At 41.5% G+C, this 12,552-nt stretch overlaps 1 protein-coding gene across 3 annotated transcripts in view; it reads left to right on the top strand.

Annotated features, from left to right (window-relative positions):
* Nucleotides 1-445: 445 nt before the first annotated feature.
* Nucleotides 446-12,552, top strand: part of KANK1 (KN motif and ankyrin repeat domains 1) — a 171,591-nt gene continuing 159,484 nt past the window's right edge. For all 3 annotated transcript variants that reach the window (XM_067569194.1, XM_067569192.1, XM_067569195.1), the window contains exons 1-2: nt 446-614; nt 2,607-2,810. The gene's annotated coding sequence lies outside the window, so the exon portion shown is untranslated. The remainder of the gene's footprint in view (nt 615-2,606; nt 2,811-12,552) is intronic.

Here is a 12,552-nt window from a genome sequence, read left to right as displayed (position 1 = left end):
GACACCAAGGCACACAGAGAGTGATTTGTCCCCAGCCCCGCAGAAAGGCAGTGGCAGGTCTGGATAATTGAGCCGATCTATCAAATCTACCCAAGTACCATCCTGAAGTTGGCTTTAACCTCTTGGTGTTGTCATCCACACAGCGTCCTCTCACGCTGTGGTTATTTATTGCCCCAGCTTCAAACTGCCCTGGCATGAGCCGCCTCTCCAGCTGAGTGACTTTGCCCCCTAAGCCAGCGACCCTTGCTGGGCGGCGAGGTCTCTGCCCCTCTGCGCCGTGCACCGCCAGGTGCCCTGTCCTGTGCTCAGCCCCCGGCTTATCCCTCTCCCACTCCCGCCTCCTCTGCGAAAGCCCAGAGCGGGAGGAGGAGGGTTGCATTGTTGAGTTTGGGCAGCGCGCAGCCGCAGTGCGGGCGGCTGCTGTGCCTGGTCGCCGGTACAAAGAGGAGCCAGAGGCGAGAGGGGGAGTTTGGTGGAGCAGGCGCCGGGGAGCGCTCGGGTGGCGCACCCCTGGGGGAAGCCCTGTGCCCGATGCGCCGCCGCCGCCTCTCTCCCGCTGCCGGTCCCTGCCGGAGCAGCCCGCTCCCCGGCGCGGGGGGGATGCGAGCGGAGAGGTGAGTGGAGCGGCTCGGGGGGGGAGGGTCGCTTTTGCCCCAGCGTTTGTGAGCGGCGGAATCCAGGCTCCCCGGGGCGGCTCTGGGGAGGAGAAAACTTTGTTGGTAGCTTTGGCGGTGTAAGTCTGCCCCCCTCCCCCAGCGGCGCACACGGAGTTAATCCCCCGGGGGCTGGGGGGTCCCCTAGCAAACTATCTTCTTCTGCGCTGGGGGGGAGAGAGCGTCGTGAAGCCCTAGCGGCGGCGGCTGCTGCTGCTGTGTGGCGGCGGCGGCAGCGTCTTTTTCTTTTGCCCCAGGCTGGATGGGGGTGGGGGTGGTTCGTGACGGTGCATGCAGCGCGCCGAGTTTGCCCCTGGCTTGGATGGAAGCGGGGGGAGGAGCGCAGCAGGCGGAGGGGCAGTGTGGTGTGGCTGAACTATCTCCCTGGGGCATTTCCTTTGGGTGGGGCGGAGCAGGTCTGGGGCTTTAGTTGTGCCGCCGTATGCCCTGGCCGCAGGCCAGCACGTTGCTTCGGGTTCCCCTTCACTTGACATTGCAATGGCCACAGACAGGGGTTGCTTACTTCCCTCCCCCCCCTTGCTGGCTGCTCTCCCTTCCCCGTGGGTTAGGGCAGCGGGGATGGGGGAGGCTTTTGTTCCTGAAACAGGGCAGGATCTAACTTCCCTGGTGCTGCTGTTCAGCCCCTCCTCTTGCACACGTGAACCCTCACTTTATGCACAGTTACAAGCTTATTGGTCATCTGTTTGGGAGGCCAGTGGGAGGTCTGGTTTAAATGACTTGTTGGGAGCCTATAGGAAGGTGGAGGTGCAAGTGTGAACTTCTCTAGCTCTGTTGCTGATAATGTATAACTTATAGTGCCAGATAACTCACACAGTTGCTTGGGAAGGGCTGTCTGTTGCAGGCTTGCTTGATGAAGTACAGTGGAGGTGGGCCATGAGGCTGAGTTTGAAGCAGAGCTTTGTTCTAAGACCCTATCCACCTGAAAGTCACTGTCAAGGGACTTCTTTACAACATGACCCTTGGTGTCGCTTTGATAGGACATTTCAGGCCACAGCTGTGTTAGACTCTTCCCCCCCCTCCCCCCCCAAATTCCTGCCATTGCTACCTCCAGTGATGTGTTCTAGTGGAGACAGGTCACTGGTGTAAGCCAGCATTAAGCACTAAGGGCCAGATTCTCAAAAGAGTTTAGCTCCCATACAGGCTCCTAAATAAGGGCCAGCTCTTTAGAAGAGCTCAATGTGCAGCAGCTCCTATTGTGAAATTTATGGCCAGATTTTCAGCTGAAAACTTTTGAAAACTTGGTTCTGATTTGTGGGTGCTGAGCCCTCTTGAAAAGCTGGTCCTGCATCTTCCAGTTCTGCACTGAGTGTGGTTAGGTAATTTGGAGTCTCGTCTATACATTGTTATCAGGGTAGCTCAGAGGCCAGGGCCCTGTTGTGCTATGTGCTGTACACAAAAAACAGAGACAGACCATGCCTCAGTGAGCCCTACCATTCTCACTGATGCAGTTCCACGGATGGGAAATTTTAAGGAGAAATGGCCAGTCTCCAGTAGCCTATGGTTGCTGAAAATTAACTTTAAGTCCCCTTCTCAGATGGCATTTTATTGCACGTAAACCGAAGTCTGGGATGCTGAGCATGACAGACTGTACACCCGAGTTCACCATTTTTACAAGACAATGATAAATTTCGTAAAGAGTGTGACTTGTGAGGTATCATTTGAAAACTCATCATCTGCTGAACATTATTTTCCTGGTAAAATGTGTGGTAACATTGTATGTAATGTTAAAGGTTCTACTGTATGGCATTACTAAGTTTAGAAAAACAGGCATAGACCAGTTCCCCAGAGCCTACACCCCAGCCAGATATCAGCATAATCAAATGGACTATCTTGGACTATCCCATGAACAAGCACCCATTCTTTGGCAGGAAGAAGGTTGTAAGCGAGAACTTTACATATTGGCAGACACATTTTGAGGTTTCTGTTCCACAGATTTCCTGTTCCCTGAACCGCAGTGGGAAATGACCCTCAAATAGGGGAGAAAAGTATAAGAATAGAGGAAAAACCCCACAAATCATCTCTCTCCCCTCATCTCTACTCGCAGCACTACAATCTTTGAAAGATAAAGGAAGCATAATTGAACTGTGGGGGAAGGTCCTGATTGAAGCCATCTAGCCAGACTGCTGTAAACTTACGGTGAGAAGAACTTTTTTTGCTTTTAAGTTCACTTAGCTTGTTTAGAATAAGCATCAGTTTGTGTTTTATCTTTCAATTTTTTTTGTAACCGATCTGATCTTTATGCCTAATTACTTGTAATCATTTAAAATTTATCTTTGTGGTTAAGAACTTGTTTTATTGTTTTATCTAAATGTAGATGGGGCTTTACTGTGCCAATCCTGTTAACAGAAGTTTGACTTTAGATAAAACCAACTGTTTAGTTTTTCCTCTTGTAAAGGTGAGGCCTGCTCTCTCTTTTTTTTTTTTTTTTTTTTTAATGTTTTAATTAAGGGAATAGCTTGTCTGGCAATTCCTGTGCTTAGTCAATAACCTTGGGTCTGGGCTAGCTGAGAAAGGTGGCATTCCAATTTGCTAATTGAGGAATCAGATTTATCTTTACCTTTGTAACTCTTTATTTCATCCTCTTCTGACAGAGGGTGACTTTGGATGAGAGCAAGGGCTTGGAGGTGTATGTATGTGAGGCAGGGAATAAGGACAGTGGTAGAGGAAAGGATGATGCAATGTATAGCGCAAAACCCCAAGCTACAATAATTTAATATGCATGAAGGACATGCAAAAAGCTCCCCTTTCTTGCCATGATGGGGTGTCCTCCAGTGCCCTGATCTGAAGACCTGATGACCACTTATGTGGGTCTGTAGCAGGCCTCCAGCAGGTCATTTAGTTCCTCCCCTGCATCACTGTGGGATTTGCCAAGTAACCCCTCTCCACTTTATAAATTGTACTGCAGCTACACAACATTTCTAAGGCCTGAAGATGGCTGGGACTCGACTGGCAAACGGTCAAAGTTGTCACCAATAATATGATGATGACTCTCTAGAGTCTGTCTACACTAAGCATATTGCTTCCTGTAGCACTCCAAATCTATACAGTAAGAGACATAGGGCTGAATTCCATTTTAGTTTCTACACATTTAACACCCATTACGACTTTAGTGGAGTTATTCTAGATTTCTCCTAGTGTAATGAGAATAGAATGAGGCCCTTGCATTGGAAATTAAACTTAGGTCTCTCAGGTGTCACCTCAGCAAATGTGGCCTGGACAGATCACTGTAAATGTGTATTTGCACTGATGAAAATGGAAACTGCCTTGTTTTTCATATCCATGAGTGTCCTCTAAATGAGACCAATCCATTATACAAATTCCTCCCCCCTCCTTCCCTTTCTGGCTTCTAAACTCTAATACCTATTTGTGTCTCAATTCCTGCTGTGTATTGTACATCTAAATAATAGATGCAGGAAGTGAAATTAAAACTCTCTAATGAAGAATCTGTTTTGTAACTGATGCAGGTCTCTTTGCAGCCTAGGTGAAGCTGTCAAAAGTAGGCAGTTGCTTGGGCTTTTTGGTTACAAAAGCACAATCAGTTAAGTGGGAACAGTTGCAAATTTGTTCTGGTGTCAGCACTTGCTGTGGAGCAGGGATGAGGAACCTTCTGTTCAGTTAGTAGAATTGAGTAACAGGGCTTAGTGAAAGTTCTAAGCAACAACAGGTGTTTTTATCAGACTCCGAGTGTTGATAGAAAAAATAGTGCCTTGTAGATTGTCTTGTAAGTAATTAAGTTTGTAAGGCGGTGTGTGTATAAATGGTAAACTTATAATATACACTAGCATAAATTTATTTGTAAATACTTGTGGGTTGTGGTAAGGTAATCCAGCACATGTTAAACAAACAACTTGTTTATTTAATATGTCCTAATGATTAGCATACTATTTGTTGTGATTTCATGGGTGAACTTAACAAACATTTGTGAGAAGCTTTGTGTCTATTTACTCTCATTATCATCCAATAAATGTTTCCATGTTACTTAAAATAAAAATATGTTTACAACACTGGGTAAATAGATGGAGGGCTTCTTTCTTGTCTGAAAATTTAACTTACTTAAAAAATAAAAATAAACCCTGTGACACTGAGCCTAATTAAATCATTACTTTTTTTTATAAACCTCACATAGCCTTTGAAACTAAAACTTGCCTTAAATAACCATTTAGATTTATGATCAAACTTACAATGTACTTGACTCTAATGGGACATAATTCATTTTAAGTATCTTTAATAGTGTCTTTTTGTGGCTGAGTAACTGGCAGTGGTGTAGAAAAGCATTTTAGATTTCTCATGGACTAATCAAGGAAACAACTTAGACTTGTCAACATTGGGACTCCACAGTTATCTGTTACTCCCATTAGAGATGCTATATATTGAAGTGTGATAACATGCAAATTATATTGTGCCAGCTGTCAGAAGGCCAGGGCCTGAAAAGGAGGATAATAGCACATGTCAGAAATGAACAATTAACAGAATTTATTACTATAAGTAATTGATGTATACTTATGCTGATTATCTCTAAAATGTTCCTTTCCTATTGCCTATGTGAATTGTATCTTAACTTCAACTGTTTCTAAGAAACCGTAGCACCTAGTGTCATGCAAAAATGCACTTCTTTAGGGGAGCTCTACTTGGATTTATGACAATGTCATATTAATATTAATATATTAATATGTCAAATCAATATTAATAGGGCAATGTCAAGTAGCTAAACTCAAAAATGAGATGTGTAGTTCAGATATCTACATTATGTGGGAATATTTAAACCAACTGCCTAAAATTTTAATAAATTGAATCCCTTCTGCAATGTCATAAAATCCTAAACTAACAGGACTGTAGTAGTAGTCATTAGAACCAGAAAGTGAAAATAACCATTCTAGTGTTGCAGTACAAGCCGAATGAAATATGAGAGATTCTTTCTGAGCTTTGCTTGTGATTCATAGATTTTTAAGGGCAGAAGGGATGATAGGATCATCTGGTGTGACCTCTTGTGTATCATAGGGCAATTAAATTTCCACCAGTTGCCCCTGTGTTGAGACCAGTAACTTGTGTTTGGCTAAAGCATGTTTTCCAGAAAGGCAACCAGTCTGGATCTGAACACAGCAAAAGAAGAGAATCCACTACTTTCCTTGGTTGGCTGGTTGCTCCAGGGGCTAATGATCCACAGTTGGTGGCCGGGAGGGGAAATGGTGCCTCATTTCTAATATGAATTTGTCTGGTTCTTGTTCTGACTGTCTCCACTATATTAAATACAGGTCCTGTAACTGTGATTCAGGAGTCCCTTTTAATTCCTCACATACATGAGCAGACTAAAGACATGGAAATGAGAAGTGACTAGACAAAACTTAACTAACTGTGTAAGAGGAATTAAGACAAAATTAGCCTTCAGGATTTTGCCTGTTTTTGTTTGGTTAGTGAGGTAGAATAGCTATCAAACTTTGCCCCTCCTCTCTGTGCCCTCATAGATTTACTCAGTATAATTGACAGTTTTAAGAATTACTGCTCTTTGACAGCTCATCTGAGGACCAAGAGAATTCTCACTTTGCTAAGTAAAGAGATAAGGGAAGGAGAGGCTGGCATCCTACACTTTTACAGACTGTCATTAAGCTCTTCTGAAGATAATGGGGTGAGGGGAAAGAACTAGGTAAATGATTTATTTCACATACTTCATACTCAGGGTTAATCAGGAGACCTATACTCCTTTTTTATATGGGGTTGAAAATATTTTCCACTTCCTTCAGCTTTAGGATTAGATAATTAACCCTACTGATCTTGCCTCTACCTGTCGTGGCCTACCCAGTGAGAATTATACCAGGTGTAGCCTGTAGGCTCTCTTGTGTCAGGGACTAGTTTTGAGTAGACATTGTGATGTGTTGTGTTCCTCATGCTGACACAAGGTTTTTTCTTAATGATGTGCCCTTGTGAAAGTGGTATATGACAGTGAGGTTGAATGAATACTATTGCTCTCTTTTCTTGCTGTGTCTCTTATGAGAGTGGTAGTGTCAGAAATCTGAATGGAGCCTTATTATGGCTTATTACCCACAGAGAGAGGTTATTCCACTGAAAGGAGTATTGATGGTTAATAGTGTTACAGAGGGAAATGTGAGAATCTTTGTTATGGACACCTTCTCAGAGCTGATAATATCTCTTGATATTTGGTCCAGTTCACTGTTCTTTGCACAAAATATCTTCCCCTGACTTCAGGGAGTGGTTTCCTTGCGCCAGAAGTAGACCCTAGAGCAAGCTCCAGCTACCTGGGATTTAGGAAGACCGTTTTCCCACGGAAGCAACTATCCCATAATTGTACATCATGGAGTTTCTTGGGCTTCCCTGTGCAGCATTTGGTACTGGCCATTGTCAGAGCTAGATGGACCACTCGTCTGAACTGTTAGGCTCATAAAATTGTCACGCCTCCTAGAACTTAAATATTCAGACTATATTTACCTACCACACTTCTGTGAGGTAGGTAAATAGTGTTTAGAAGTGCTTGGAGACCCTTGGATAGAAAGTGCTGAAGGAAATGACAAGTATTGGTGGTAGCCTATTTCACATAAAGACTATATTCAGGGAACTTTTATTAAACAGGCACTTCAACCTCTTGGCCCTAATAAAACTGCAGTCCTTTCTATCTTCATTCTCTCCTCCTCCTCCTCCCGAGACCCAAATATGATGAACATGGTTATTGGAGAGGTTGCCACTCTTCAAATAGTAGTGAGAAAGCAAAAGTGGATAGCTCTGAATGTACTGAGTTCAGAAGGCGTTGATATTCCATTCTCTGAAGGACCAAAAGAGTGACCGTACTGGGAACAAATCCACAATGTGTTCTGTAGCACAACCAGTTCAAGTGAGCTAGGTGGCTCAGGGGGTTGTATGCATGGATGCTTTCTTGTCTGGGATTTAAATATATTCTCATCACATGTGCATAATGAGTTCAGTAGTTTTAGGGCTTATCTAGACAGCCCTGCAGTGCAGGCTCTAGTGGTTGTTGGAACTCACCCTTCAAGTGTTGTCCTGTAACTGCCTTGGGCCTCTATAGACACCCCCTCCCCCTTCACCAGGACTACATTAACGTGAGCCAGGTATCTTTTAGTTCATGCTAGCGGGGTCAGTGTGGAACAGTTACAGCACAACACTTTAGTGTGTGCTGCAGCCCACATGTGGGGCCATGTACATAAGCCCTTAGTTTCCACTCCATGTGTGTGCATCATGGGTACTGCAAACTTGACAGCCTCTGTCGGAGAGACCAGTACTAGAATCAGGATGGATACAAATTTTGATTATTTTTCCATTTTAAAAAAATCTATTTAAATATTTTTAAAAAGAAAGCTGTTTAAAAATTAAATTTGAAATTATGACAGCACCTAAACTTCAAGACTCTTAAAATAAATTTAAAGCTGTGTCAATGAGCCCTCCTCAAATTTTAATGAGTTAAAGGATGCTGCTATTTAAATTATATACAGAATTAGGGGGAAATAGCTTTAACATTTTAGGTCCACTCAAGCTTTATAAAATGTCACAATACAATGCACTTATATTTAAGTATCTCTATTATTTACAGTCTTTATAATGGAGCAAGTGCTAGCATTTGAATTTTTCCAAATGTTAATACTTCCAGTTTCTGTTGTGTAGAAAAGCTTTTTGCCTTAATTACATTTGGTTTCGGTTTAGCTAGCAGGTGCAGAAAATTTGGAAACTGATTGTGAGTTAAACAATCATGAAAACTTGTTCTCCTCATCCAATTTTATGAATAAAAACCAGGTGGAAAAGGATGAGATCTACTAATTCTAAACTTGAAGCCATTGGACCAGGTATTTAAGGAACCTAAAGATGCAGATAGGCACCTACTGGGATTTTTTCAATCTGCATCTTTAGGTGTCTTAAATACCTTTGAAAATCTGGCCCATTGTGATCAGAAACAATCCATCAGTTCACTAACTACAGATACTTGATTGTTTTATTAAACAATCACTTTTAAATGCAACATGTACATTGATATGTCTTGATAAACATATTATTTCCTCCCCCTTATGTATCAGCACATCTAAGATAAATTTTATTTATCTAATAAAAAATCAGTGTTAAAATACTGCAAATCAATGATTTAATGGTTACCAACCAATGGGATTCAGCCTTTAAGAAAATAACAGAAGAATAAATGGAAAACAAAACTAAAATCAGTGATTTTTTTTTTTTAATCAAGTTTTCCTGCTTGCTGCTTTTAAATCATGATTTAAATCAAAACAGCTTAAATCACAAATTTTAATTAGTGTGTATTGTCAGAACTATGTGTGTGTAGGAGCACTAGATCACACTATATCTGGTGAGGAAAATCGACTTTCATTTACAAGGGCAAAGACGACACCCCCCCCCCCCCCCCCCCGTCTTCCTAGTTCATAAGAATAGACATACTGGATCAGACCTGTCACATTGTCTCCCATATCCTCTCTCTGGCATTGGCCAGCACCAGAGGCTTCATAGAAAGGTTTAAGAATCTTGCTGTAGGTAGATGTCAGATAATTTTGTCCCTTACCTTTGGTCTCATACTGATCTCTAATGAGTAGACATTGTCTTAAGCCCTGAAACATGAGGTTTAATTCTTTCCAATATTTTTGTTAGTTTTAACTATAACAATACCCAGAATTATAATCCATATAATAATCCCCTTTTGAATCTTGCTAACTTCTTGGCCTCAATCATTTAATGTGGCAATGAGTTCCACAGTCTTATTTTGTGGGGGTGGGGGAAGGGAGTGAGGGAGAAGTCCTTATTTCCTCTTGATCAGTTTTGAATATCTCAGCTCTTAATTTCATTGACTGTCCCTTATTCTTGAGTTCTGAGATCTACCTTTCCTATATCATGATCTATTTTGTATGCTTTTATCAAGTCTCCTCTTTTTGTTTCCTCTCTAAGGTAATAGTCCCAGTGTTTTTCAATTTCTCTTCATACAAGTTTTCCTAATCCCTTAATCATTCTTGTTGCCTTTCTCTGGGCTCCCTTTCTGTTCTGTAGTATCATTTCAGAGATGGGGTAGCCAGTACTGCACACAGAATTCCAGATAAAACTGCACCATTGACTTATGATGGCATGATTGTTTCCATTTTATTCTTCATCCCATTTGTTCTTTTTGACCACAGATGCACATTGAGCAGTCTACAATTCCCCCACCCCTATGAGTTTGTGGGAACCCATTGTTGATCCCAGGATTTGGAAACCATGAGCAAAAACACTGTCTTGTGGTTAGAGTTGTGAAAATTTTCTTTCCTTTAATCTTCTGTTCAGTATACGTTCATCAAGTTTAACATAATGTAGTTGTCCTCTAAGTTGTAGCTTTTTGTTTATGCCAAGCTTTGGAACATGTGGTAGGTTTTGGGGAAAGGGGGTGGATAGTTTAAAATTCAGCTCTCTCTGCTCAGTGAGTTCTATTTATTTTAAATGGCAATTGTTTGCCTAATTTAGGGGTTGGGATTCTTCCCAAACACCCCTGGAGTGATGAGGTATCAAAGGTTGGATGTGTTTGTTTAGGTGCATAAACATGACTTTATGACTCTAGGGCTTCTGTCAAAGTTCTTTGCCTTCATTTAATGAATCCTTAAATAGGAAAGAGGGATGGAGGCAGAGGACTTCTGTTTTGGGCCAGCTGTGACCAAAAAAAAACCCATCAGACAATGGTTAGCTATCTATAAACATTAGCTTTTCTGCTTTGTGTCAGCATATGGTAATAGAGAGGCTCTTTAGCAATAACTCCAAACTCCGCTCTCTGATTTGGAAGGAGGAAGAAGGCATATTGGTTGCTCTCGCTTTTCCACGTGGGAGTTCTCTTCAAAGCCTTTCAGTGCTGTTTGGAAGAGAGACTGAGTTAGTCTCATAGGAAAGTACATTATGTTGAGAATCCCTGCCTACAAAGAGCATTTGTTTTTTCATTTATGTGGGAGTTTTTTAAATAAAATATAATACGAAAATAAGTAACGGACAACAATGTGTATCTTGATTTTCTGACAAAAAAGAACATAGATTCCGTTACAGTTACTAAAAATAATGGCATTGTGAAATTCCATTTTGTATCTCAATGACTTCCAAGTTTGTGGGGTGTGTGTTTTTTTTTTTGTTTTTTTTTTTAAATGAAATTGAAGAGAAGAAGTTTGGTGGGTCTGTATTGCTATTTTCCAGCTCTGCAAACTCAATCTCGGCTGTGATTGTGAAGTCCACACCATGTTCTTTCTCATTTGTGCCTCATTTCTAATCCTGATATGCTACACTTTCTTCTCATTCTCTTCAGTGTCTCTGTAAAGAAAACATCAGTTGCTTCCTAAACCAGGATTCAATGCATCTCCACTTCACACAGCTGTGTTTGCTCTTCATAGCCAATCTGGAATAGAAGTTTGCTCTTCCCTAAACAGATATGAGCGAGCAGACACAAGCAGAAAATCAACTGAGAAAGAAGGTGCTTCATTTAATATAATCTCTCCTCAGAGTAGAACGTGCACTCTGAGACAAGACCTAGTGCATTATTTGAGCAGAGTGAATAACTGATAATGACTCATTTGTTGGAATCTGGCTTCTTTGAGTTCAGATTATCCCCATATAAACAAAGATTTGAAATTTATAGCCTCTGGAGTTTTTTATTCTGCTTTGATATCTGAACCCTGAAACTTGAGTTGTTGCTTTGTTTTGACTCATTACATAGTTGTGTGTGGGGCGTGTACAGGAGTGTGTGGTACCTGCTTTGGCTTCCATTAAGATGAGGTTGCTTTGTAGTTGGGTTTCTGGTGCAGATGTTCAGAGGAAGTGAATGTAATTTTAACAGGATGAACTTCTAAACAGACTTAGCTTTTGGGTTTGTGGTAGCACAATTACGTGAATGTACACAGAAAGGAAGCTGCAATGGTACAAAAATGGTTGGAGGAATTAACACAAGCTTGATCATATTTTAATGTTTGTTTTGCATTATTATTCGGCACTAATCATTAGATGCTTCACACTTGACTATGAACAAAACTTGTGTACTTTTTTCAAATTACCCCTTCCTGCCTCCAATAGAACTTCTAAGACAACTCTACATTCTCCAGCTTCTCATTCATCTGCTGAGTAGCATTTGTTTTTCCAGAAACTGTTGGCAAATTGAACTTCCTATTGGGAAGTAGAGTGGAATAGCAGTTGTGTCTGAGGGATGCCAAACCATTCAGTTAATAATGACAGGTACTTGATACCTAGGAATTATAATTTCTAAACATTAGCAAGGTTGAGAAAGGGCTTTCATTTTTAGTTAAGTCCACTGGGAAGTACTAGGATAACTTTGAGAAATTCTTGGAAACTTGCTGACTTTGATTTTTAAGAGCCCAACATATATAAAAATGCTGAGGCTGCTGGGGTTTTCTTATGTCAGAGTGTATTGTCCAGTAGGAGAAGATTTGGGCTACAGTTGAGTGCTTTTGAAATTCCCGTTTGTTCAGTAAACAAACATAACTTTTAAGCAAAAAAAAAAGCTTCCCCCCTCCCTCCCTTCACCTCACTTTTTTGGACTTCCATGTCTTCAAGATACTAGTCTAGAACTAATCACTCCATTTTTTTGCTTTTGAACTTGTGGTTTTTGTAGTGAGCGACACAAGGTAGCAGGCTGCCTTGGAAGTATGCCAGTCCTATGACAGCTTAAACTTGGGCCTGACTCATGGGAGCCTACACTTGCAGTTAAATCATGATCAGCACTGGTTCCGCTGTACCCATTACCGTCTGGTAACTTTCTAGTGTATGGACAAGGCTTGGGACTACCTGTAACTAGGCCACAGGATTGTCTCTGAAGACAGATAGAAGGTGCTGAAAATACTTATGTATTTTATAATCATGACAAGATTATTATAAAACACAGCAACCTATATATTTTGTT

This window comes from Emydura macquarii, unplaced genomic scaffold (genome assembly GCF_026122565.2).
Source record: "Emydura macquarii macquarii isolate MOO-44397 ecotype Brisbane River unplaced genomic scaffold, CSIRO-AGI_Emac_v2 contig_2897, whole genome shotgun sequence".
In the NCBI taxonomy this organism is placed as follows: domain Eukaryota; kingdom Metazoa; phylum Chordata; order Testudines; family Chelidae; genus Emydura; species Emydura macquarii.
The sequence above is the reverse complement of the archived record's forward strand: the minus strand, read 5'-3'. Positions and strand labels throughout refer to the sequence as shown.